The sequence below is a fragment of the Pogoniulus pusillus genome, chromosome 12 (genome assembly GCF_015220805.1).
Source record: "Pogoniulus pusillus isolate bPogPus1 chromosome 12, bPogPus1.pri, whole genome shotgun sequence".
NCBI classification, from domain to species: Eukaryota; Metazoa; Chordata; class Aves; order Piciformes; family Lybiidae; genus Pogoniulus; species Pogoniulus pusillus.
The window spans coordinates 14,238,377-14,263,782 of record NC_087275.1 but is presented as its reverse complement, the minus strand read 5'-3'; positions in this window follow the sequence as shown (position 1 = coordinate 14,263,782).

The following is a 25,406-nucleotide window of genomic DNA, read 5'->3' as shown; positions in this document are numbered from 1 at the left end:
TCATGTTCTGGGTTTTGAAATTTTGTGAGTTGAACCTGAGTCCCTTTCTCAGTGATTAGCAGAAAGTATGTCAGTAGATGAGTTTTTATTCCTATTCATTGGAGAAATTCAGCAGTAATTTTGACACAATACTTTTGTGTGTAGCATAAAAGGTGGTTTTATAACCAAATATATCATCAAAATAAAATCACTTTTCTACCCTCGTTCATGAGAACAGGCCCACAGCAACATTTGAAACAATGAAATGCACTACATAACTGAAAACATTTCATTCCAAATATTATTGCTAGAATATGCATTTAACTTTTGAATTAGTCCATAGCCTTATTTATTTTTCAGTGGAAGTGGGTTTGAAACTTTAGTTTCAGGGAAGTACATGGGAAAGATGAATTTAACACCTGAAATATGTAGAGATCACAAATCCAGAGAGATGTCTTTAAAGAACTGCCTGCACTCAATGTCTCACAAAGATTTTTCTAATACATTCCAAAAAGTCAAAGCTACACAAACATTCACATGTATGTTTAATTTCATTTCACTTCCACTACCTTAGTTATCTAAGGTTTCTTAGGGCTTATTTGGCTATTTCTAAGGATCATTGCTCAAAATAGATCAAATTTCTGGTTTGCCCACATTGAGACAAAAAGTGGAACAAAGAAACCTTTCCTTCTTCTTTTCTTGGGGTGAGTTTGCCTACTGTTGTACAAGAAACAGCTTTGGGCAAAGACTCAAGAAAGCTGGTGAACAGACTTTGTATTTTTAGACTGTGAGTGTTAATGTAACTACAAAACAATGCACTATACAAGTAACTAAATGGGACACAGACATTGGAATACACAAATTACCCAAAAAGGGGACCAAGGAGATCAAAATCGAATTTTGCAGATCACTCTGGAGAGGAAATTAAGTATTTCAGTAGGATGAAAATAGAACAGAATAAGCATTTGGAAACAGTGAAATTACTACAGTATTTGCTTGCAATTTCCCTGCAGTGCTTCCATGAAGCGGATCAAAGCTTGTCTCTCTGTGTCTGAATCCCTGCATAAAACTGCTTCTTCAGGCTTGTAAATGTGCAGGTCAAGTGTGGCCAGGTTCAGGTGGGTTTCTGCGTAATGTGAACATCATAGAAAATACATGCCTCTTGGGATCTTTGCTCATGAAGCTTGTAAGACTGCAAGAAAGCTTTCAGATCCACCACATCCACCCAGAAGCCAGTCCTTTGATTTAGATTTCAACATGTTCTAAGATAAATGTGCATTCAAATGGTGATGGGCACAGGGCAAAAACAACTTATGATAAAACTAACCTTGGTGTCTCTGAGTCAGATTATAGACAATGCAGTTTCATTTCATAGAAAGTACATGATTTTATTAGGGCAGTAGTAATGAGAAGGAGGCTTTGCAGTTCAGATGTGAGTCAAATGAAGAACACAGAAGGAGGCTTTGCAGCTCAGATGTGAATCAAATGAAGAATACCTTCTTAATACACAGATTATGATTTTTTGTTTGTTTCCAGTGTCTGCTCAGCATGGATGTCAGCTAGGAGCCTAACACAATGAATAAAAAGCTAAGAAAATCTTTCTTAGCCAGTAAACTTGTCCAGATATGAACTAGTAGGTAAATCAAACAGGTAGAAGAAAACTGTCCCATTATTTGTGGACTTATTTGGATGCAGGCTCACTTTAAGTCATAAGTGAAAATTTTACAATGACTTTGTGGATATGCAACACATCTTAGAAATTAAGTTTACCTGGAACCTCTTGCATAAGCTTTTCAGTTGCTCTAGCATTGACAGGAATTCCATTTGCTATTTTAACAGTCTTACAATGGAGTAATTATAAATAAAAGTTATGGGTCCATTTGTCGCCTTTAGCTGCAAATGTATTTGTTTCACTACAAGTCACATCAGTGTGTATTTAATAGCCATAGTCATATGCAGAATTCATTTGTGATTTCTTTTATATTCAGAAGGAAGAAGTTGGGGGCAGGGGGAAGTAAATATTTGAAATCTTAAAGAAAAAGAGATGAGAAAAGCATAAAAGTAAATGCTGCTCAGAGGAAACATTTAGGTGATGAAGAAGCTGTACTCTGCTAGAATATAGGCAAGGAACAGCACAGGAGAAGGATGACATTGGGATGTTTTAAATGGCATTTCATTTATCTGAATCATCTTAACTATGAATTTTAAGATGGACTCAAATTTACTTTTAGAAATCAAATGCTATAACTAGAAGCACTTGAGGGCTGGAGGAAGGAGAGCTGCAGAGGGGGAGGAATGAAGAGGGAATAGCTCCTTGAGTGCACTCCAAATAGCTTTTGAATCAATAGTATGGTAACAATTACACTGTGGTCCTTTTTTTATTTTGCTGGATTTTGAAAATCATAAAAATAGATTATGAATAAGCCTCATGTAAGCCAAAAGTTACGTTGTAGCAGCTGCATTATCCTACCAATACCTACTAATTTTATCAGATCTATTCACAACTTGCTGCTAATATCTCACAGGTGCTAAGAACACGTCTCAGATTCCTATTTTATGGACGAAATCCTCAGTGATATTTTCAGCTTCCACCTTTTATTTTCTAGATTCACATCTTAATGGAAGAAATGTTGTATGGAAGCAATTCATTTAACAAAGCAATAAATTAAGACCTACTACCCATACGGTTTCTTTATTGTTTCAAGATACATGGAGACTTCGTGGCCCCTTGAAAACAAAGCTTTTATCATGGGATCTTCTCAGGAATTTTGGACTTGTTACACAATTGTAAGCAGTATGACTCTCCTATGAAAAGCAATCTCCAGTGCTTGCATTCCTTTGTGAAATATGTCTTCTAAAAGTCCATCCTTGCAGCCTCTACGATTGTGTACATTTTAGCAGTGCTATCAGGTGTGCTGCTCATGACTGGTGGAAATGGCACCTAATACAGATTAATTACATGTTAATCACTTAGTGTTCAACTTCAGTATAATGTCCAACCTTTCATCAGATCTGGGGTTCTTTGTTGCTTGTTGGGGTTTTTTTTTTTTGCAAACTTGTTTGTACTTGGTCTGTACTTTTAATGCAAAATAAATGCCTATGGAAGCAATTTGAAATGCTAAATAGCAGAATGGAATTAATATTTGGAATGTTAAAGAAAAGAACTCTAGGGTATTTCATTTGAAGTATGTTGGAATAAAATCAGTTTTCTTGGTAACCACTTGGAAAATGAAGCTATTAACATTAAAGTCTTAAAATAGAGAACTTTCTTTTTTTTTCTTGCTTTTTTAAAGTGTCATGATTTTGAAGTTATTTTAAATAGCATATAATCTGTGAGCCAGATTCTTCCATTTTCTGTTATTTAATCATGGCATTCAGTTTCTTCCCTGTTGATTTACTCTTTAGATTAAACAAGTCATCTAAGTGCATAAAATTAAATTCAAGAATATCAACTCCACTCTGCTGCCTTCAGGGAGAGAGGAGGGATAGGAAGGTTTGCATGTACACCTTGAGTACTGTACTGTGTTCAGTTCTGCCCCCCCCGCAGTTTAGGAGGGACATTGAGATGCTTGAGCATGTCCAGAGAAGGGCAACGAGGCTGGTGAGAGGCCTTGAGCACAGCCCTATGAGGAGAGGCTGAGGGAGCTGGGGTTGTTTAGCCTGGAGAAGAGGAGGCTCAGGGGTGACCTTATTGCTGTCTACAACTACCTGAGGGGTGGTTGTGGCCAGGAGGAGGTTGCTCTCTTCTCTCAGGTGGCCAGCACCAGAACAAGAGGACACAGCCTCAAGCTGCCCCTGGGGAGGTTTAGGCTTGAGGTGAGGAGAAAGTTCTTCACTGAGAGAGTCATTGGACACTGGAATGGGCTGCCCGGGGAGGTGGTGGAGTCGCCGTCCCTGGAGCTGTTCAAGGCAAGGCTGGACGTGGCACTTGGTGCCATGGTCTAGCCTTGAGCTCTGTGGTAAAGGGTTGGACTTGATGATCTGTGAGGTCTCTTCCAATCCTAATAATACTGTGATACATAAATAATCTCTTGGGAGTGGGAAGATTTTCCCTTTCCTGAGAAAAATGGTCAGCTACTCCCTGTCATGTCACAGAGAGAGAAAGTAGTTTCTTCCTAACAACTAAAAATCAACATTGGGTGAAATTTCAAAAATGACTGATTCTGACTTTATACTTTACATATATATAAATACATACAAATCACAGATAGGGCTTCACAGCCATCCTAAATGTGTCATAGGTGTTCTTCCATGTACTTTTAATTGAATTAGTTTAGACTAGTGGGGAGATCTATCTCATTAACATTATGATTTGGTTTGGCATTCTTTTTATGGGGTGTGGTTGAGTGTTTGCTGGGTTTGGATTTGTTTGTTTTTTCTCTCCTAGGGAACTCTGGGAGCAAAGCAGGGTTTATACGTTCTCTTCTTTTAAGAGAAGTTAGATTTCTTGAGGAATATGGTTGGTACCTGCAATTCCAGGTTGCAGTTCCAAGCACTTTGTCAATGTTCCAACATTCTTGATGAATTGCAAATGGGAGAGGGAGCCCTTGAAACAGATCTGTAGCCTGTGATATAATTGACTCAAGACAGCCTTCTGGAAACTTTTTTTTGTTGCTTCTATTCAACAGACTCTATTCAGCTATTCAGCAGATGGGCCGAACATTTTATTTAGTGGAAGGCATTTAGGAGCGAGTAGGTCACTTTAAAGTGGATCTTCCTCTTTCATAAAGACACCTATTGCATTATATCTTTGTTGTATTAACAGAGCTGGGCACAGCTGAAACTATTAAAAGAGTAAGTACCCAAAAACATGTGTCTAAGGAGAGAGCAGAAGGATTTCCAGGCTTCTGGGGAAATACATGCCTGGAGAAAAACTTTGTCCAGCTATTTGCCCTAGGTTTGAGGGATGAGAACGCATATGTTGTGTGTGCCTTGGAAGGATATGAAGAACATATCAAGTGTAGCAGTTATCAGACACAGAGTTTTCAGGGCAGACTTCTTGAACAGCCAGACATGCCAATGTACAGTGTGCTAACAGACTCTGTCAAGCCGAGTCCTTGCTACAGTTGTTGCTGGTAAATCTTATTAACATTAATGTAATGGTTTCTTTATCAGAAATGTACAGCAGCAAAGAACAATTACATTGAAACAAGTCAGTGTCCTCTAGTGGCAAATAGGGTTTCTCTCTTTAGCTTCAAGGAATTTACTAACACCGTATCTGTAGCGAGGACAGTGCTGATGAGGGAATGGGTTATAGTTTTGTTTGCTTTTGAATATGCTGATGTTTTTAACGTTCTTCACATAACTCCTCTCTTTCTCCCCACTGTATTCTCATTTATGAAGATTCATTCAATGAGGTTCTGGCTAGAATTTTATTTCTCCAGGCAGACCTTCTATATCGAGTGTTGTCTATCCAAACCTTTGTTGTTCACAGGCTCTGATTTTCAGCACATATTATTAAGTACCTCCATGAGGAAATTAGGCAATATGAGTAGACAGTTGAACCTCAGTTATGGAGACCTCAGAGCCCCATGAAGTCTTCTTTGATGATACACTTAACTTTTCCTCCTCTTTAGAGAAAGCATAGTTGCCAGTTTCAGTGTTCCCTGCTGTCTCAGGGAAATGAATTCTCAGAGTAATTGTCTAGAGCCTGTGAGATACTTTAATAAAATGTAGCACAAAGTTTGTATGATAGTGTCTCCTCAGCTAGACAAAAGTTACTTCTTTGCTTCCATTGCGGAAGGGCACCCAAAAAAAAAAATAATTGAATTTTGTGTAATCCACAAAGCTATCAGGCTTGGACAAAGAAGCTTGACATTTCTTCAGATCCAGCCAGCCTAGGTGATGGCATTCATATGGAAAAGGTAGTAATGCTGACCTCCAGTAAGCAGTTGGAGCCTTAGACACGAAGTTTCTGTGATGTTGTCATCAAGACAGCTGCGGCTTAAACTGAGAAAAGAAAAGGTCTGATCAGACAAGGAAGCTGTGCAGACACACTGTAGGCAAGAACTGATACCTTTACAAGAGTAAAAGCATCTTAAATTCATGAGTTAGCTGCGTAATTGTTAGGAATCGATTGCAGAGATTTGTGGAGGGATGTGGAGAATGGATTTATTCTGTACTGCTTTGTTAGTGAATTGCTTCATATTGTTATTGGGCGGGCATACAGCTTTTGAAGGTTTTATTGAGCTATGAAAAACAACTCACAAAATTAGATCATCAACATATTCAAGGACAAAAAAGTCTCTATCCAAAAGTGCCTGTCAGTTGAATTCAGTCAGTGAGTGTTTTGGCTCTTAAGACTTCTGTTCTGGAAGACCTCCTGACGTACCTGGAAACATGTGTACTAGTATGGTAGTTTAGGGCTTATTGGGATACTCTAATAAGAGAAATTGGTACTTTCCTGAAAGTTCAATGCAGAATCTGAATAAGTAGGGCATTGTAAAAAGAAAATAATGATAAGGTCTATATCATTCATTAGTTTGCTAAGGAGGCATAAAAGGCCAATACAGAAACAGTTGTTTCCTCTTGGCTCTTGAGGGCTGGCTCTGCTCTCCCCCAGTCTCTCTGATCTCCCCCACTAACATTGACTGACTGGATAACATTTGAGCTTTCCTGATCGTTGTACCCATTTGAGGCCATGAGCTACCCAGGACTGGAGGACAGAATGACTCCTACTCCTTTTGGAGAGTAAGAATGAAGATACTGCACACTGGTTGGAAGTTCTAAAGGGAGATTCTATTTACTGGTGCATATATGCAAAAGGCAATCAGGTAGAATGAACAGATCCACAATCTAGGCTGAGTCAGACTAAAACCATCTAGAATCCTCCACCTCTTCCACCTCAAAATTCCCTGCCACACACAAAGCATGCGATAAGAGAAGAGAAGGGACAGGAGGAGAGGAAGGGAGGGGAACAGGCTGGTGTCATCCGGGCGCTGCCTTGTGAGCTGTGATACATGAAAGCAGAATACAATAACGACGTTACAAGATCCTGGGACGACCAGGTCCATCCTCTGGGACGAGTCCCAGTCTCTGTAGTTTTCTTAAGGGAACCTTGGATCCACTCAAACTACCACAGTTGTTTTCTATCTGGGGAAAGAGAGTGTGGCATTGGCCCCTTCTGGGCTTTTCCTCTGGGGGGAGGGGAAGATTGGATTTCTGTATCATTTCTAAATTGTATATGATTGTAAATCCATGTAAACATATTGTGCCTATATGCTTGTCATTGTAGCTTTGCTGTAAAATACAGCTTTATCTTACTTCTAAGCTGTCTGAGCTGGTCTGGTAAATTTGAACTGGGGGGGAAGTTCCCAACCCAGCACAACTAGGAAAATGTGTACCATTGTCACTGGGTAAGAGGTTAATGAGTATATACAATTACAAATGTGCAGAAATATTTACTGAAGATGCAGAAAAATGAAGTTGTTGCTACACTGAACACCGGAAGGAGCTTCTCAGTTTTTCACACAACTGCCATGGTTGCTGTCCTGCATTCTTTCCCATTTTAAAGAGCCTTTTTCTTTGTCATTTCTGATGTGTAACATTTTCCAGAGTCCTTTCAAAATACCATTTGCACTTTTAAATCTATTTCAACAACTACTTGTAGACAGACTGAAGGAAAGAGTGCAACAGGAAAAACAATCCTTTCTGTCACCAGAAAAGCCTTCCAAAACTGTGAGAAACTGCAGCAATTTTGCTGGAAATAAAGGTGCTCTGCTTGAAATGTAATCAGTTTTCTTCTTTGGCTTTTGATCTTCACTTTCTTTTTTCTTTATTGCCTCCACTGCACCTTCAGCCACCATTTAGTCTATATGAAAATAATTTTCTTCTAACAGATTTGCACAAAAAAAACCCCAAAACCCACTAAATCCCACAGTGTGGAAAAAGCACAGAAACAGGAAAATGGGATTTAGGCCAGGATAGTCTATTAAGTTTCTTAAGCACTGTAATTATTTTTGTCTACTGAATCCTCCCAATCTGTTAAGATTTTATTTGACCTATTAAAGCAGGCTGGTACACTTATTCTACTTGCTGCAGACAGGGCTAGCAAAGTAGACATATACGGGTGCAGCCTAGCTATCATCAGTAGGAAGAAGTGTCTTGCTTAAACTCTGCCTTGAATGTAAAGAATGAGTGCATTTCTCCATCAGTGGGAGTTTAGGTTAGAGAAAATCAGCCCTAAAAAAAGATATCTGGATTTGCATTTCTTATGCTGAAGTTCCTACTGCTCTTTTGAAAAGGTCATTTTAAAATGACTTTAAAGATCAGAAGTCTGTCAGAAGTGTATGCATCAAGATGTTAAATCAACCTACAAACAGAAAGATTAACTTATGCGCTTCTGAGTGGCATCTAAGGAAACCTGGAGGTAAAAATTGGAAAATCAACTCAGTTTATCCATGATATAAAACCTAAAAGTGTTCAGATGGAGTAAGATCTGAAGAGAAGTATCTATGCAAGTTCCATTTATAAAGGCTTTTGTAGGCAAATTGAAGTCATGTTAGGTGTTAGGTGACACCAACTCTGAGCTAATGTTCTTCACACACTCCAGAAAAATTCTTAGCTTCAACTTGGCACAGCATAAACTACAGTTGCATGGCTTTTGGCCAGCTCAGGGTATGGGCAGAACATATTTGCAATGACCTGCTAAAATCCTGAATGCTTGCCCTTGAGATTAGAATTTGATAGATGTGGAACTTAAACTGAGTAGAACTATTTTCCAGGTTTTATCTCAGCTGGCAGCTGAGCCCCAGCAACCTGCTCACAATAGAGGGGTTTCTCCTTGTCTTCTCTCCCCCACCACTCTCAGTCTGGCTCTGCAAGAAGTGAAAGGACCCAGAAGGAGACATGTTAGTTGAGGTAAGGACAATTAACTGCTCTGTTGCAGAGATATCAGATCACAGTATCACAGTATCACAGTATCATCAGGGTCGGAAGAGACCTCACAGATCATCAAGTCCAATCCTTTACCACAGAGCTCAAGGCTAGACCATGGCACCAAGTGCCACGTCCAATCCTGCCTTGAACAGCTCCAGGGACGGTGACTCCACCACCTCCCCAGGCAGCCCATTCCAGTGTCCAATGACTCTCTCAGTGAAGAACTTTCTCCTCACCTCCAGCCTAAATTTCCCCTGGCGCAGCCTGAGGCTGTGTCCTCTCGTACTGGCGCTGGCCACCTGAGAGAAGAGAGCAACCTCCTCCTTATGCAAAAGAAACCAGAAATACTGGCATATACTTTAACAGGCAAACAGAGAAAACACCAACTGCCCCCACTCACAAAAATGATGGACTAGAAAAAGAAACACAAGGAAAAGGGGAAAAGGGACCCTTGCCTCCCATCCCTTCTAGTGAGGCAGCTCAGCTCAGACCAAACAACTGCTCATGTAACTGATGAGAGCCTGGTGCTTGGTAAAGAAACTGATAGGAGGCAGAGACTCCTTTTCTCTGGGAAAAAGAACTACTAAATCTTCCATGTCTGTGTCACTGAAAGAGGAGGAGTGTGAAGGAGCTCTGCATTAATAATGGACAAGGGCTGTTTCAGCTTTTGATGTCAAATCTGCCTCTTGGTACAAGTCCTACCAAAGGAAGTGGCTCACCAACAATTGATGTCAGAATGCTGGCAGCATGGCCCAGCAAGAATCTGAACACATAACACACCTGATATTTTCTGATAAGTGAGATAATTTTTTATTATTATTATTATTATTATTATTATTATTATTATTATTATTAATGTTTAATATTTAATAAATCAGGATGTCTCCTTTTAATCATGTCTTTGCTGGTGCATGATAAGTGCTCCCCACTTCACAAAGAAGCTCTGACCCAAACATAAAATCTCACTTCTTACATTCTCCTTCCTTTCATAATAAAAATTTTTTTCTCCCTATAGCCTTCTTTTCATGGACACTTTTTAAACTCATGTGGCATGAGTTGAGAACTGCACAGACTCATTCACATGTGCTCTGTTTTCTGAATCAGTCCTGTTCTAAGGCAATGTCTATGCTTAAGGGACAGTGTCAGTCTTGTAGTGAAAAAAAGGTTGTGAAAGACTTCGTGTTCTATACAAAATTTTTTAAAGGCTCAAAGATTTTTATGGGGTCTTCCTCTAATATTTTGCTCTTTTTTAAAAGGCTAACTAAAGATTTCAGGCAAAATATTTGTATACTAGAAAAGTGATAAATGGAGAGATGTTTCTGGATGACCTTAAAACAGGGAACTGAAGTGCTTTATTTGTGCGACAGAACTAAACCAGATGATAGACCTTAAAGACCAGGAAAAAGTCAGATGCTCCTTTATTTTACAAACTATCCCCTGCTAAATTTCATGTCTAAATTGAGAGGCTTTCTTTAGAAAGTGCTACTTACCCCTTTCTGTTTCTATGATTCCTATCCTAGAGAAAAGGTCTTCTGACTACTGAACACAATTGTTCAACTGTGGTTTGAACATTTAGAAGGAAAAAAGATCTGACATTACCTTGGGATAAAAATTGTTGCATTTTCAGCTGACAGGTCATAGGAGCTATTATTATTTTCTGCCTGAATTTTCATGCTCAGCAGACCTTTCTGCCGAATGAACTTGTACATTTACTGCCTGAAAAATCATGCCCAGAAGAAGCTGTGTAAGTGCCATCAGTTTTCTGCCCTCACACTAAGTGGAATTAGGTTCCAGTGAAGTATATCACTGTTGATTCATTTTAATATTTCAATGTATTTATTAAGCTATTTACCTGAGAAAAGTTTTCGGTTTTGGTTGCTTGTACTTCTAATACAAAATGTGGCATAAAGCCTAGCAAAGGGAACACACTCTTTATGAAGGTAATTTTATTTATTGCTAGCCTAATATCTGTTTTGTCTAGCAATTAGGCAATCAGGTTTATGCTTTGGAAAAAAATTGGTACATTTTTACAACACCTGAATCTGTTTCAAAATAATTCAATGTCAGATTGTCCAAATTTCCCACATAATAGAGGAAAATTATAACAATTAAGTCCACATCAGTTACTTCCATTATCAATATTAGCATTCTACAAAAATTCTCACAGTTAAACATCTTAGCAAGAGCTTTTTCTTTTCTCCCTTTTCTTGCTAAAACACATTATGTATCTTCAAGGATACAGTATTAAAAAGCTCACCCTGAAATTTCCCACTGGGTTGACAACTGGAGTTTTTCATTGATTTGATCTGGGAAAGGAAAATGAGAATTTTTTTACACAAGTTTTGTATGGACACCATTTTTTCCTTTAGTTCTTGTGTTGTAAATTATTAATCATCTAGATAAAAAATTATGGCAGCCCAGAAATCCTCTAATCTCTTATAACTAAATCCTTGTACTTAACTCCTGTCATTGTACTTGAACTGGTATCTAATAATCAAGAGTTCAGTTGTTGGATATTTCTGTAGCCCAGTGTGAATTTTGCACAGAGAAATTGTTCAGTTAGCATCCAAGAGACATGTCCACATTATATGTAGATACTTCTACATATGCAGACATGTTGCAAAGTCAGTCAAAACTCAGAGAAAATGATCTCATTGCTGAGAGCCTGATCTTTCAGGATTCCTTATTAAACTGCTTGTCCAAGCTTAGTTTGCACTATAAGTATCTGCCTTCAGAGGATACACAACATGGCAACCACAGAAAATAATCATTGACTGCATCATCAGCAGTCAACTAAGTTCTGTGATCATTGACAGCCATGTAACTGCGAGCATCTGAAATGTGTGTGGCATCAGAATTTTGACTACCCATAATGACTTCAAGGCTGGGTGTGGTAAAACCCTGCTAGCTAGAAACTGGGGTCCAGTGTTGATAAGTCAGGAACCAGGTACCGCTTTCTGCTGGTGGTGCCCAGTGGCATAGAACATTTTGCTTTTCAAGCAAATGCAAGAACCTGGAAGACTGCGGACACTGCGTTCTGTTACAGTTCTGTTGTTGTTGGCACAGGTCTTGTAGAAATTGTCACTTCTGACAGGAAATCCAGGCAATCCATGATGGCTAAAATAATCCTGCACCATCTCAGGTTTCAGGTTTCCAAAGCAGGTCTCTGAAAGCTGTTTTATCTTGGATATAATGTGAAAAACATATTTTTCCCAATATTCTCCAAGAAAAACCTGTGTCAGGAAATTCATTCAGTATTGCAGGACTAACCAGCACTGCAGATTCTGGTCTTTCATTAGATCATACAAGCCAGCATGTTGGGAATGCAGCAAGTGGTTTCGTTCCTAATATTGAACAGGAACAAGGTAACAGCTTGAACAGGCTCTACAATGATCATAATTAGAAGTGTGTCCAATTTGTAAGCTTTTCCTAAAGTAGTGTTTGGAGAAAGTTTTACAAAAACAGTTTTTATATTGCAATCACTGTAGGACCCTCTGAAAATGTTCTTCCCAGTGCCTGGACATAATAGCCAAAGTTCCATATACTTTAGATAATCCATCAGCTGTTCTTAAGTAGGTTCTCTTCCTATGGCAAATACTGAATAGTAATCCTAAATTCTGGGTTCAAATTCTGTCTGCATATGTGAACAAATTGATATTTTCTGGTGAAAGTCCAATTTTTATTAAAAAATAATAATTAAAAAATTCATGACATTACCTGGTAGAACTGTTGTAGAAATATACTGAGATTGTGTGCTTCTCTTCAGAAAATGCTCTGGCTGTAATAACCAATCCTTCTTAAAGTCAGGTTAAGATTTTAAATCTCTTTTTTATTTAGCAGATAGTCATTGAAAATCATTGCTCTTTTACATATTACATAAGAATTCCAGCATAATTTATTGACTAGCTTTTCTTTCTGAATGAGATGAATACAACAAAAATCTCAGATCTCAACTGACTTTAAATATCATTATATCAGCAATTTCCATTAATGACTTTTCTGAAGTAAAAAAAACAGGTCAGATCTATCCTTGAGCTAATTTTTTTAACAAGACAGATTGTATGCTTTCAATATAGACTTCATATTGTATGTTCAACTGCAATGTTGGCTACATACTTAAGAGTTTTCTTTCTTGATTATGCTTCACCTGGAACCTAGAGGTGAAATTAATACTCCAGTATGCAAGTATACTTGTATGACAACTAAAAACTTGCATATAGACATGCTCATTGATGCCATATAAGTAAGGATGACACAGCATAGCACCCAGAGATTAAGCAATGATCAGGTGAAGTAAAGAAGAAAGATATTACTACTCCATAATATTTTTCATTGATTTTCACATTTCTCTTACAGTTATCTGACATCTACTACCAAAGGTAGATTAACTGATGAAGGAAGCTATTGTTCTGTTTTACTATCAGGATGGTTATGCTTCTTCATCCAGTGAAAAGTTACAGATTTGAAGATGTTGGGGAGTCTGTGTGAATCATTAATTACTGTTAGTTTAATGCATAATTGTCAAATAGTGCAAGAAATTGGAAATTAAAGCCCACAGGATATTTACATCTATGCATCCCCATGTTGTCTATTCATGAGAATGGAGTAGTAGATATTTATAAAACCTAAAGCATGAGGGACTCACAAAGGGAATCAAATCCTAGCTGCTAAGTGCCGGTATTCTGTTTGTTCTCTGCTGCCTAGTTGCAGAGTCTATTACTTTTTTCACACACCTTCTGTCAAAAAGTGTCAGCTATATATTGCAACTAAGTCCCAGGAATAAAAAAAAAGGGATAGCTAGCCAGTATCTGTGGCTGTATTTATGCTCTTGGTAGGAATGCATGTGTGGTGTCATAGAAACCTTGATTAGTAACTTCAGAGTCATGCTGAGAAGAGCACAGACAATGAAGAGATGGCCAGAGAACCTATCAGGTATTAGCACATGAACTACAATTTACATTGTACACCCTCCAAGCCTGAAATCTTAATTATTCCACAGGTCTCAGATCAAAAACCTTACTTTCTTCCCATATGGTCCCTGTACAGCCTACATTTCTCTGAGAAAGTAAAAAGAGTGACCACATCGTCGAGCTGTGTTCATATCATGAAACACAAGATTAGGATGTTGACACCTATACTCACTACAGCCTGACACTGCTTTGTTATTTTTTCCTCAATAGGTCAGCTCAGTATTAGTCAATGCTGATAAGACCTGGGTCTGTTGTAAAACTAGTCCCAGCAATTTCACAGAATCACAGGATCACAGAATTAACCAGGTTAGAAAAGAACGCTGAGATCATCGAGTCCAACCTAACACCTAACCCTTTTAATTAACTAAACCATGGCACTCAGTGCCTCATCCAGCCTCCTTTTAAGCACTTCCAGGCACAGCGACTCCACCATCTCTGCAGACAGCTCATCCAATGGCAAATCACTCTTTCTCTGAAAATCTTCCTAACATCCAGCCTAAACCCGCCCTCCTGCAGCTTGAGGCTGTGTCTTGTTCTGTCACTGGGTGCCTGGGAGAAGAGACCAATCCCTGCCTGGCTACAACCTCCTTTCAGATAGTTGTAGAGAACAATAAGGTCTCTACTGAGCCTCCTCTTCTCCAGGCTAAACAACTCTAGCCCCCTTAGCCTCTCCTCATAGGACTTGTGCTCCAGCCCAAATTTAACTCATGAAACTTCACATACAGTAGTGCACTGAAGATTGTCAAAATCCATTGCAACAGAATCATTGCTAATAGACAGTCAGTCAACAACATCAGTCACCTCACTTGAGTGATGACTGTGCCACCTAGCTACACATGGTGCTAAAAATGACCCATTTTTCCTAACCAAAACAGGGGAGCACTCATCATGCAACAGAACTTTATCTGTGTGGAACAGGTTTTGCTAGACACCACTGATCCCACATTTTCAAAGCCTAGAAATGATATTAAATGAAATTACATAATGGAACATTTATTCTCCCAAAACTGCACCATTAAGCCCGAAGGACTGGCTGTAGAATTTGTCACCTACCTGACTTTTGAATATATGCCTGCTCCAAACCTGCATGGTTTAAAGAACAGAAACCATCTTTACTTGAATACGCAACTTGATATGAACTTAATTCCAAGAGCAAATTACCACATCTGTTAATCTCTCTGCCTAATGCAGTAGTTCTGTCTCAGTGAGTATCTCTCCACAGGGCTGGACATTCCAGGCATGACATCACTGGAAACGATGCCAGACAACATTACACACGGGCGAATGGATAATGCAGCATTCAGCAGATTCTTGATAGGAACAAGGTTTTGGGGTTTGCATCTGTGGATTTAAAGTTACATTGTCAACTTTTCAAATTTGCAAGCAGTATTCTGACATGAAAGGAATCTCCCACTTTGGAACACTTTTACCAGAGGAAAAGACAGGGATCCAAAAGCACTTGTGAAAAGCTGTCTATTTCAAATCAGGGTTACATCCATGCTTAACTACATTCCTACAATGTTTACTACATTCACTTTTTCAGGAGAGTGTGTCTTCTTTATCCTGTGACTTAAGAGTATCTTTTGTTCCTCTGTAAGAAACAGCACCAAGAAAGTCATTAAAAACTGTTTCGCAGCAATCTGTTTTCCTAATGCTGCTGAGTTTCTGATCAAATCTTCAGTAAAGTTTGGACTTTAAGTAACACCTTGGACTTAATTCTTAGGTACTGCTAGGGGAGCAGAAGTGACAGAGAGGATTCTTGCTGCGTTAGAGTGTCTGAAAGAATTGTTTATAAAATGAAAAGCAACAGTGAGATTCTGCTTCTATTAACTTTTAAAAATGCTAAAACACATGCTCAATCTCTCCTAGTAATACTAGCCAGCACAGTGGCACAGGCACAACCAAACCTTTGCCCAGCTCCTCCCCACACTGCAAGTTTAGGGCTGGTGCTAATCTGGAGCAGATGATCATTTCTAGGGGAGCAAATTTAGCGCTTTGGTAAGGCAGAGTGAATCAGGAAAACACTTCACACTGCCTTCATCTCTGTCCTGCAGAAGTACCCAAATGAGACCTGATGATATGTGGCCTTAAGCTTTGAAAGAAAATACTGACTTTTTAAAATTTTCTTTCTCCTCCTTTCTAAAAACAAAATAACTCTACAGATATTCAAACAACTTGAGAGAAGCAATCAGGCATCCAGCCAACATAAGATCCCAGTAGGAAGGCAACTGTGGAGCTACCACATTATCCTTTTCTGGTTCATATGATGAGAAACTAGGGATTCTGAGTTGTTACTCCTTCCAGAAAAGTAATTGGATTTGCACTGTTAGCTTTCTTGGCAGTAAAGGGAAGTAACATATACAATCAAGATTTCTAATTACGCTGTGTGAGGCAAACAACATTACTTAATAGGTCAATATGTCAAAGCAAAACGTTGTTGGTGTGTGGTGCATATACAAGAACTGTAAGTATCTACAGAACAGATGAGCATTTTGACAAATCTTAGTCAGCTTTTCAGAAAAGACAAGATTTTATATGCTGACCATAAATAAGAGCTTCATATGGTGAAGGTGAATCTTCAGACCTGAGCAGCAGTGAATAAAAAAGACAGGAATGAGACTCTTGACTAGATAATGCCTAATTGCTCATCTCTCTGTGGAAGCACAGTAATTTTGTTAACAAGAAAATATATTCTATGTCTTCTATGAAACTGATGACACATACTATTGGAAATCTTCTTCCTGGTGACCTTGGAGGAGAGGACAGAGATGGAAAATTACCTACTGTCCTATAGTTTCCGTGTCCCTAGAAACCAGATACCAAGAGCCAACTGGAAATCAAAGTTTTATAGTAAGTTTTGCAACCAGCCTTGGGAATGTTGACTTACAAAAAACTTACAAGTCAGCTATTTGTGCTGGAGAAGTAATCACATATTAATACTCAAAGATTCATCCTAAAAGACTGTACTACAGGAAAACTAAGGTGAGGCACTGTCACTACCTCAAATAAATAAATTACAGTAAAATGAAGACAAAAGTGACCCAAAAAAAACCCACAAAAGCCCACAACCAAAACAAAACAAAGCCAAGACAAAATAAAACACAAATGAGCAAACAAACAAACAAAACCAACAAAACCAACCAATCAAACAAAAAAAAACCAGCCCTATATAAAAATCCAATAGCTAGTGCTTACACTTTTTTTGCATGTTCACTGCCATGGAAAGTAGGCTTTGCCACAGAAGCAACTTCTTCAGGTTTCTTGAAGTGTAGCTTTACTGTGTGAATGAAATTAGGTAAAGGAATCTGAACTTTAAAAAAAAAAATAAGGAAAAAACTTTGGCTACAACTCATAAGTCCAAGTTAAAAGCAACTTATTATAGCATTCCTCATCTTTCCAGCCCAAAGTTAATTTAGTAATAACAAATAAGGGTGAACCTAAGTAACTCAAATGTTGTTTCCTTACCTAATGTTGACTTTGCTTTCCCATTCCCATACAGATTCAGATTTCTAAATAAGGTTTTAAAATAAACATGGACAGTTTGGTGGTTTGGCCATGGACAGAAAGATGGAAAAGGGAAAGTGCTTTACTCTAGTAGTAGAGACATTATCGTTTTACTTTGTGGTAACTCCTTTCCTTTAGAATGCAGCAACTGGAGTAATTCTCACAGACACTAGTGAAACAAAGTAAAGGTTTCCAAACATTGTCCCAGCTGTTGTTTGCATGTTTCTATAGATAATTCCTACTCTGAAATTCATGGATGAGTAAAGAATTAAAAAATACAAAAGACTGGTAGTAAGAGCACAGTGTGGTCTGCAAGAAATGCTAAGACCTAGCAGTGGTTTGTTGGGACAATTAAAAGTTTTTAAAGCATCAAAGTGTCCTAAAGGATACTCTTGACGCTTACCAGGGCAGTGTCCAAGGTAAATATTCACTAAGAAAGGCAGAGTCTTGTCTGTTTCTATTTGCTCTTATTTAAGGTCAGCTTAAATGTGTAGCAGCCTATCAGGAATAGATGAGGTTTTTGACTTTCACCCATCTGAAGCTTACTGCAGAACACTTTTTCCCACTGCTGAGTACAGATCTATCTATCCACACTTGCAGTACTGTGTCAGTATAGCTATACAGCCATGGAATGCTCCTGAAAGCTTTCCCAGCGGCTTGCCACATTCACACTGTCATGACCAGACATCTCTTGGAATTTTCACTTCTCAATCTCTCTTAAGGTGACTTTTCGTAGTGAGAAATCTATCACTCCTCAAGGATTTTTCTGGCCTGTCAAAAGTAGTGCAGATGTCATCCTCAAGGTACTTCTTCTATCTCCAGACACAGCCTTGCATAGTATTAGAGTCTGTCATTTCCCTTTACATTTTGTTGATAATCTCTGTTCCCTGTGACAAGATTATCAAGACAGAAGATTCTAGCTGACTCAAATGTCAGGGATTGTAAGTGATAAATCAAATCAAATCAATTGCAAATTTCTTTTTCTAAACATGAGCTACTCAACAAAATTCTTCACATACCTAATTCCTTTTTTTCCTATTGCTCTTCACCTAGATATCAGTTACCCAGGCAAACTAAGTAATGTATTTGACATATACATGGTTTGGGTTCGTTTTGCAAAATTAACCAAAAATCCTACTATACTTCTGTTCTTTCTTGTAAAAGAAAGCCAGTGAAGTCAGCTAAGTCAGAGGCCAGCTCCATGGAATGATGCATCTAAGTGGGAAGTTTCAAGCACAACTGGGATCTGAGCAAGTAGTTGCTGTTTCCGCTCTTGGAGTGAACCAGAGGACAGGATACCACAACTGTTTACATCTCCGAGTAAGAATATTCTAACTGGGTTTTCCCTTTTACTTAATTTATCACGTTGCTCCAGTTCTGCTGTAACTCAAGCTTAAGTAACTTAACTTGTTTAACTTTTTGAGTTAATCCTTTGGTTCTCTTTACTTCTTTTCCTCTCTAAAATCTGTTTACTTGCCTTGTTCCAAAAATAAAAATTCCAGAAATGAACCCAGGGTTTTCAGGAAAGGCTTTTAGCAGGTAAGAACACGACTCTACAGAAGCCTATTGCCATTTCCTCTAGCTGAATATCAGCACCCAAATATGGCAACACTGCTTATGAACAGAAGTTAATTTCTTCACACATTCTCCATGATTTTGTTGCAAGAGTAGTCCAGTCTTGTTCCTCCTTTGTAGTTGCTATTCTACTTTGTTTACTAATGTGTAATATGCTTTTCTATGTCTGAAGACATTTTTAGCATCCAATCTTCTGCTCCCATTCAGTTGTGTGAGTTTTAGATCATGATAGCAAATAGAACTCTCTCACTTTAGCTGAATATAAAATTGCATTACCTTGGCTGGGAAATATGGGGTTTAATTAAAGCCAAAAGCTTTCACAAGTTAAAACAAGCTTTGTGAATCCTAAAGATTTTACAAGCATCAGACCACACTGACTTTCTTTTGATTTTGATTTATTTTTTTCTAAGATATATTAGGGGTATTTTGATGTCTTCGAAGGCAGAAGGCTAGATGCTACTTTAACAGAAGAATGAAAGGTAGGAGCACCAGGCCCAGTGTTGTGTTGCCTTTCTTTAGTTGAAGTATCACATGTTGGGTTTTAATTGTCAGTCTGCATATTCAAGTTTCTGAGGAGCTAGCATCCTGCAGAAGTGAAACTGCATCTCAAGTCACCAGGATGTCCTGCCTCAGAGCCCTAGATCCCCTTGTAGGAAGATCATCCAGTATCCAGCCATTCTTGCAGCTGTCAAAATACACAATAAGTATATTTTATAGTGATATGATGCAAATTTTAAAAGATAAATGTGTATTTGTGGAGTGTGTAACTAAATCTAAGTTAATGCTATTAACTGCTTGAGAGAGTCCAGAGCAGAGCCGCAAAGATGATTAAGAGAATGGAACGTCTCTCTTACGAGGAAAGACTGAGGGAGTTGGGTCTCTTTAGCTCAGAGAAGAGGAGACCAAGGAGTGACCTCACCAATGTTTATAAATATGTAAAAGGTGCATGCCAAGAGGATGGAGTCAGGCACTTCTCGGTGATGCCCAGTGACAGGACATGGGGCAGTGGGTAGACGCTGAGGCATAAGAAGTTCCATGTAAATGTTAGGAGGAATTTTTTCACTGTTAAGGTGACAGAATTCTGGAACAGGCTGCCCAGGGGGGTTATGGAGTCTCCCTCTCTAGAGGTATTCAAAACCCACCTGTACGCATTCCTGTGTGATCCAGTATAGGTGATCCTGCTCTGGCAGGGGGCTTGGATGGATCATCTTTCAAGGTCCCTTCCAGCCCCTGACATTCTGTGAGTCTGTGATTGATTCTATTAGTGTATGCTTCCTCTTTTTGCATTTGTCTGGCAGGTTCAAGTCTCCTATTTAGTGAGCACTTTGTTTTGCAAGCTGGATTCAGCCCACGTGCAAATAATGAATGCCCTTCTAAACATTGCTTGACAACACTGCTTGCTGTCCTCACTGTTGCTGTTCACTTCCAGATCTACCAAATCCAGATGAGTAAAGAAATTCTTATAAGGAAGCTATGCTTAGCAAGAACAATTTTAGTTCCTGTTTTTACAATCCTCTCCAAAGACTTTGGAGTTAGCTTGAACTGCCTGATCTGAACACTTAGAATGCCAAGTTAAACACCAAGGAATCCCACAGGTTTCACAGTAAGTTAAAAAGATGGAATAGGTGATCAAATTACAAAAGAACAGAAGACATTCCAAGGTAAGTATATATTACTAATATGCCTTCCACAATGCATCTACTTGACTTACATGAATATCTGATTTTCAGTTGACTTATACATCTAGACTCTCCAGGGTATTACTAGTCACCCAAAAGACTTAGGACAGTAAAAATCACAGTACATAAACCCACAGGTATGTCCTGACAGATTTAGTACAATCTCTATTATCACAAGGCTACTTTGAGTTAACCTTCATTGAACTAATAAGTAGTTTCATGTCCAGATTTACAAAACAAAGCAAGCAAGTATAGCCTTAAATTCCATTAAGGAACAAATTAAAACCAGCACTATCTAAAGTGAATCATACCCAAGTATTCTGCATGCGATCTTGTATTCGGTTACTAATCAGCAAGCATATTTGAAATTAAATAATTAGGGAGCATAAGGACAGTAGAATCAAAGAAATCTCAACAAAGTATATTTCTGCCATATCAGGAAAGGGCACTGCTGACTGGATGATCTTGGAGGTCTCTTCCAACCTGGTTGATTCTATGATTCTATGATTATTTACTACTAAATTATTTTTCTTATATGGGTAAAAATGTCACTGATTTTTATATTACTATGCAGAACAAAAGTCATATTGAGAAGCATACTACTTTTTTCATCTTGCTCAAAATATGCTGTAATGTTAATGCATTAAACCATGGTTCCTCACCTGGTTTATCCTATTCCTTTCATAAACAGAACTTGGAGAACAAGATATCTATCAAAACTCCATCTACAGCAGATGTGAGACCACAATTCCAACTCTTTTGGTGTTAACATTAGTTGCTGATGTGTTTCAGGTTACAGTAGGTTTTAGTTTTCCCTCATTTTTGTGTTTACTCAGCTGATAAAAGGAAGATGGCAGAAGTGCTCTGGCAGACATGAAAAATCAAAGTAATGTGCTTCTGAAAAACTGTAGCTGGGAACATCTGCAAAAGTGCATTGTTAAACACTGATTTCTGTGTGATTACTGCGTGTGAGGGATTGAGGTTTTTTCCTAAACAGTCTGAAGATCATTAGAATTTTAAGGTTGTGCTTACCAAACATTATTTTTGCATCCTCTGTGCAACTGCAGGTTTTGCCAATAGTACCAGTGCAGTGTCTGCTTGTTGAAGAAGTGCTCATTTTCATGGCCTGTTAAAAACAGGACTGTTTTGACAAAGATTTACTCTTCAGAATTCTCATATGAAAACTGGCCCAGTTGCCTTAGGTGGGGCTGCCCCTGGAGCTGCACTCTGTGGTACATGAAGGTTTATGTCTTCTAGCTTTCAATCTCTAATAATCTCAGCATAGAGGAAAGCATTTTCCCACAAAATAAAAGGTCCCTGTAGAATCACTGAGGCTGTTTGATGTGCATAAGAAGGCTGTCATTTCCCCTAAGCTGACCAGTTAAGCAACTTTTCTCAAGTTAAACCCCACCTCAAAGGATTATTTTGAAAGCTTAGGTATAAATTGCCTGTTTGGGGAAGTTTTGGGGTCTCAGTGCCTTTGATGGTGTCAGCAATGTCCAGTTGGTTGTCAACCACGAGAAATCCCACCGAGCAAAAGTGGTATTTGCACTGTCTTTCTACCACTGCTTTAAAAAGCAAATTCTCTCCACATCAAGTGTCTCCACTGAGCAATTAATGTGTGTCAGCACTCTTCAGTCATAAGTTGTTTGCTGGTTTCTGAAACATGAAAAACACAAGATGTCACAAAATGAAAACAGTGTCTGTTTCTATTCTGTTGATTTAGGAAGCAAAGCAGAGAAATAAAACAAACATTCTCCAAAAAATCCTAAGAGTTCAACCAGGATAACTGCAGAAAGAACTAGGTCTGTGACTCCCCTGAAATCTTGACTGCCCATATATTTTTTCTATTGTATCATCAAGGTAGATAGCAAAGTCACAATTATTACCAAGTCAGGAAAACATATTTTTTATAACATAAGTAGGATAATGGACCTGAGGCACTACCAAGAAACTTCAGTTATGCATATGGAAACCCTTAAATTAGAGGGCAAATGTAATGACAAATCAGTCCCATTTGTTCTAATCGCTGTAAAATATCCCCTTGGAAGTCTTAGTTTCCTGCAATTGTGCAGCCTGTGATCTTCTTTCCATGATTTCTACTAAATCCTCCGTTATGATTAAGCATGTCATTGCAATGCTTCTTCTCTTCTTCTAGTTTAAAATTACCTTTTTTTTCCACCATGTTTCTCATTCTAAGAGTTGGATCTACTTGCAAACCTAATGATTAATGAGAGTTTGGTACCAGGCAGGTTGATTTGGCTGAATTCCAGGATGAGGTTTGCAGCTTTCACATGGATCACGACAGAAGAGTTTTCAGGGTTCAAAGACACATGCCATGATTCTCTTTATCGTGATAAACAAAATGCTAAGAATGTTTGAGTGGTTTAGAACACTGAGACTGTGAGCCAAAACTGAAGCAACTTTCTAGATTAACAAAACAGACAGATGCAAGATATTAAATATTACTTGTCACAAACTCGAACTCAGTGTATCTAAGCAAAAAAAAAAAAAAAAAGGCAAGAGAAAAGCCAGGAACATGATGAACTGACCTTGGAACACTAAAATCCTGTCAGTAAATCAGGCTTCAAGGTCCTCAAAGTTCAGAATTCAGCAAACCACTGTGTGGAGTTCACTGTATCTGATCTTAACACTTCAAGAAAGAAAAACTGAACTATGTATTAATTGCCCTCAGGATTAAAAAGCAGATCACTTTCTTAGGGTTGATTGGTTGGGTTTTTCTGCCTACTAATTCAGTTTTGAGGGTTGGGGTTTTTTTTTTCCTCATGCCTATATTCTACACAGAGACTTTTATTTCCTTGTTTTTTTCATTTGAAGTAGGAATTCTATTTAGCTTATAATCACAGCAGGTATGCAAACACTCAGGCCCCATCCTACAAATTTTTGTTAATGGACCTTTAACCTTGTGTTTAAAACATATAATAAGGAAAAGAAGGCAGAATGTCAAGTAAGCAATGCTGATGTGTTTAAACTGATTTCTTTGGCCAGACTTGAAGAGCACAAGGCTTCCTACAGCTGCAAAGTCCTGGTAATCTAGGGGTCTCACCTTCAGTAGTAAATCAACTTACATGTTGCCCATATTAGAGACTATTTGAATACTCCACACACAGCTCAGTAGAGAAACATTCTCTACTTTCAAAACAAATAGCATTTGTGAATATTCTCCTGTGATTCATGGCAAAGACACTTGGGGGGAAAAAAAAGTAACTCTTTTCCAAGAGGAGAAATGCAGTTAACTGTGTCCAAGTTGGAAACACTCTGCGAAACTTAGAGTCGTGTTTGATGGTGTGCATTTAGTTTGGTGGTTGGTTAAAAATGTACTCTGCAGTAATCTGGCAAGGGGATATTTTTTTTTATTTTTACTGTGAGGCAGAGCTAATTTTTGTGCATTTATTTGGAATAACTTTATTATCTTTTGGAAATGCCTAAATGCTCTTTTGCTGGTTCATATGTAGTATTGAATATGTTGCATTAGGTTGCAAATAGAGCTCATTTTAACTTCCAGTTGATGGCACATCTAAAGAACTTTTAAGCAATGGACAGTGATGAATGATACACACCTGTTTTATTGTAATTATTTCACATAGAGTTGCTGCTTTTACCAGAATTTGTCATCTTTGTAACAATCAACATCACTTTTATATTTGTGCTAGATCTCTTTTTGGGTAACGTTAAAACAGATTAAATCCAGAGAAGGATGTGCAGGAAGTGAAATCTGAAGGAGAAATGTTGTCTTATATCCTATGACATACAATGGGTTGCAATAATTATTCTGAGCTGCAAAAAGTTGGACAAACACCCAGAAAATTTTGGATTTTGCATGACAGCAAAATTTTAGAGAGGGAAGAAGCTGTTTCATAGACCCAGGAAAAAAAAATCGTGAAGCAAAGTTGATTCTATGGCTTTGATGTGGTGGCCACTGCACAGCAGTATCTGCTTGCATTCTGCATCAGAAAAAAATTATATTGGATTCTTATAGTTGTGAGGGCTGTTTTCCACGTGACAAAATGTATTTACATCACCAATTTCTTTGATTTCCTCTTACATGTTTGCAGCATAAGTTTTTCTAGGAAGAAATAACTGACTTTGGTATTTGAAATTTATCCCACACTATCAGTTAATTAATGTTTTTATCAGTGCCTGATAAAAATATGGAACTGAATACAAAATGAAGAAACTGATATGTCTATCAGTACCAGGTGATATTTATTTATTCATCTTTACTTCTTTAAAGAATGGCTGGAAAAGTTTCCATAATATTTCAGGAAATTTGGTCCAGGTAATCCTTAGAGTCCCTTCCAACATGGCATCCTATGATTCTATGATTCTATTATTGTGGTAGTTTAAGGCTTATTGGAATGTTCTAATAAGAGAATTTGGTACTTTCCTGAAAGTCCAGTGCAGGTTCTACCTAAATTAGATCATTGGTTGTGAAAGAACAATAATGATAAAACCTATATCATTAATTGGCTTGCTATCAGTTATAAAAAGCCAATGTATAAACAACCCTCTCTTCATACCTCTTGAGTACTGGACCTATTCACTAGTCCTTCACTTCTCTCTCTCTAACTCCTACACTATAACCTTGGCTGGCCAGATAACATGTGAGTTTTGCTGGTTGTTTTCTATCTAGGGGGAGAGAGGGAGTCATTGACCCATTCTGGGCTTTTTCCTTTGTTTGGGAAAAGGGGATAGATTGGATTTCTGTATTATTTCTAAATTCTATTTAATTGTAAATACATTTAAATATATTGTGTATATATGCTTGTAAAATCAGCTTTGCTGTAAAACATAGCTTTAT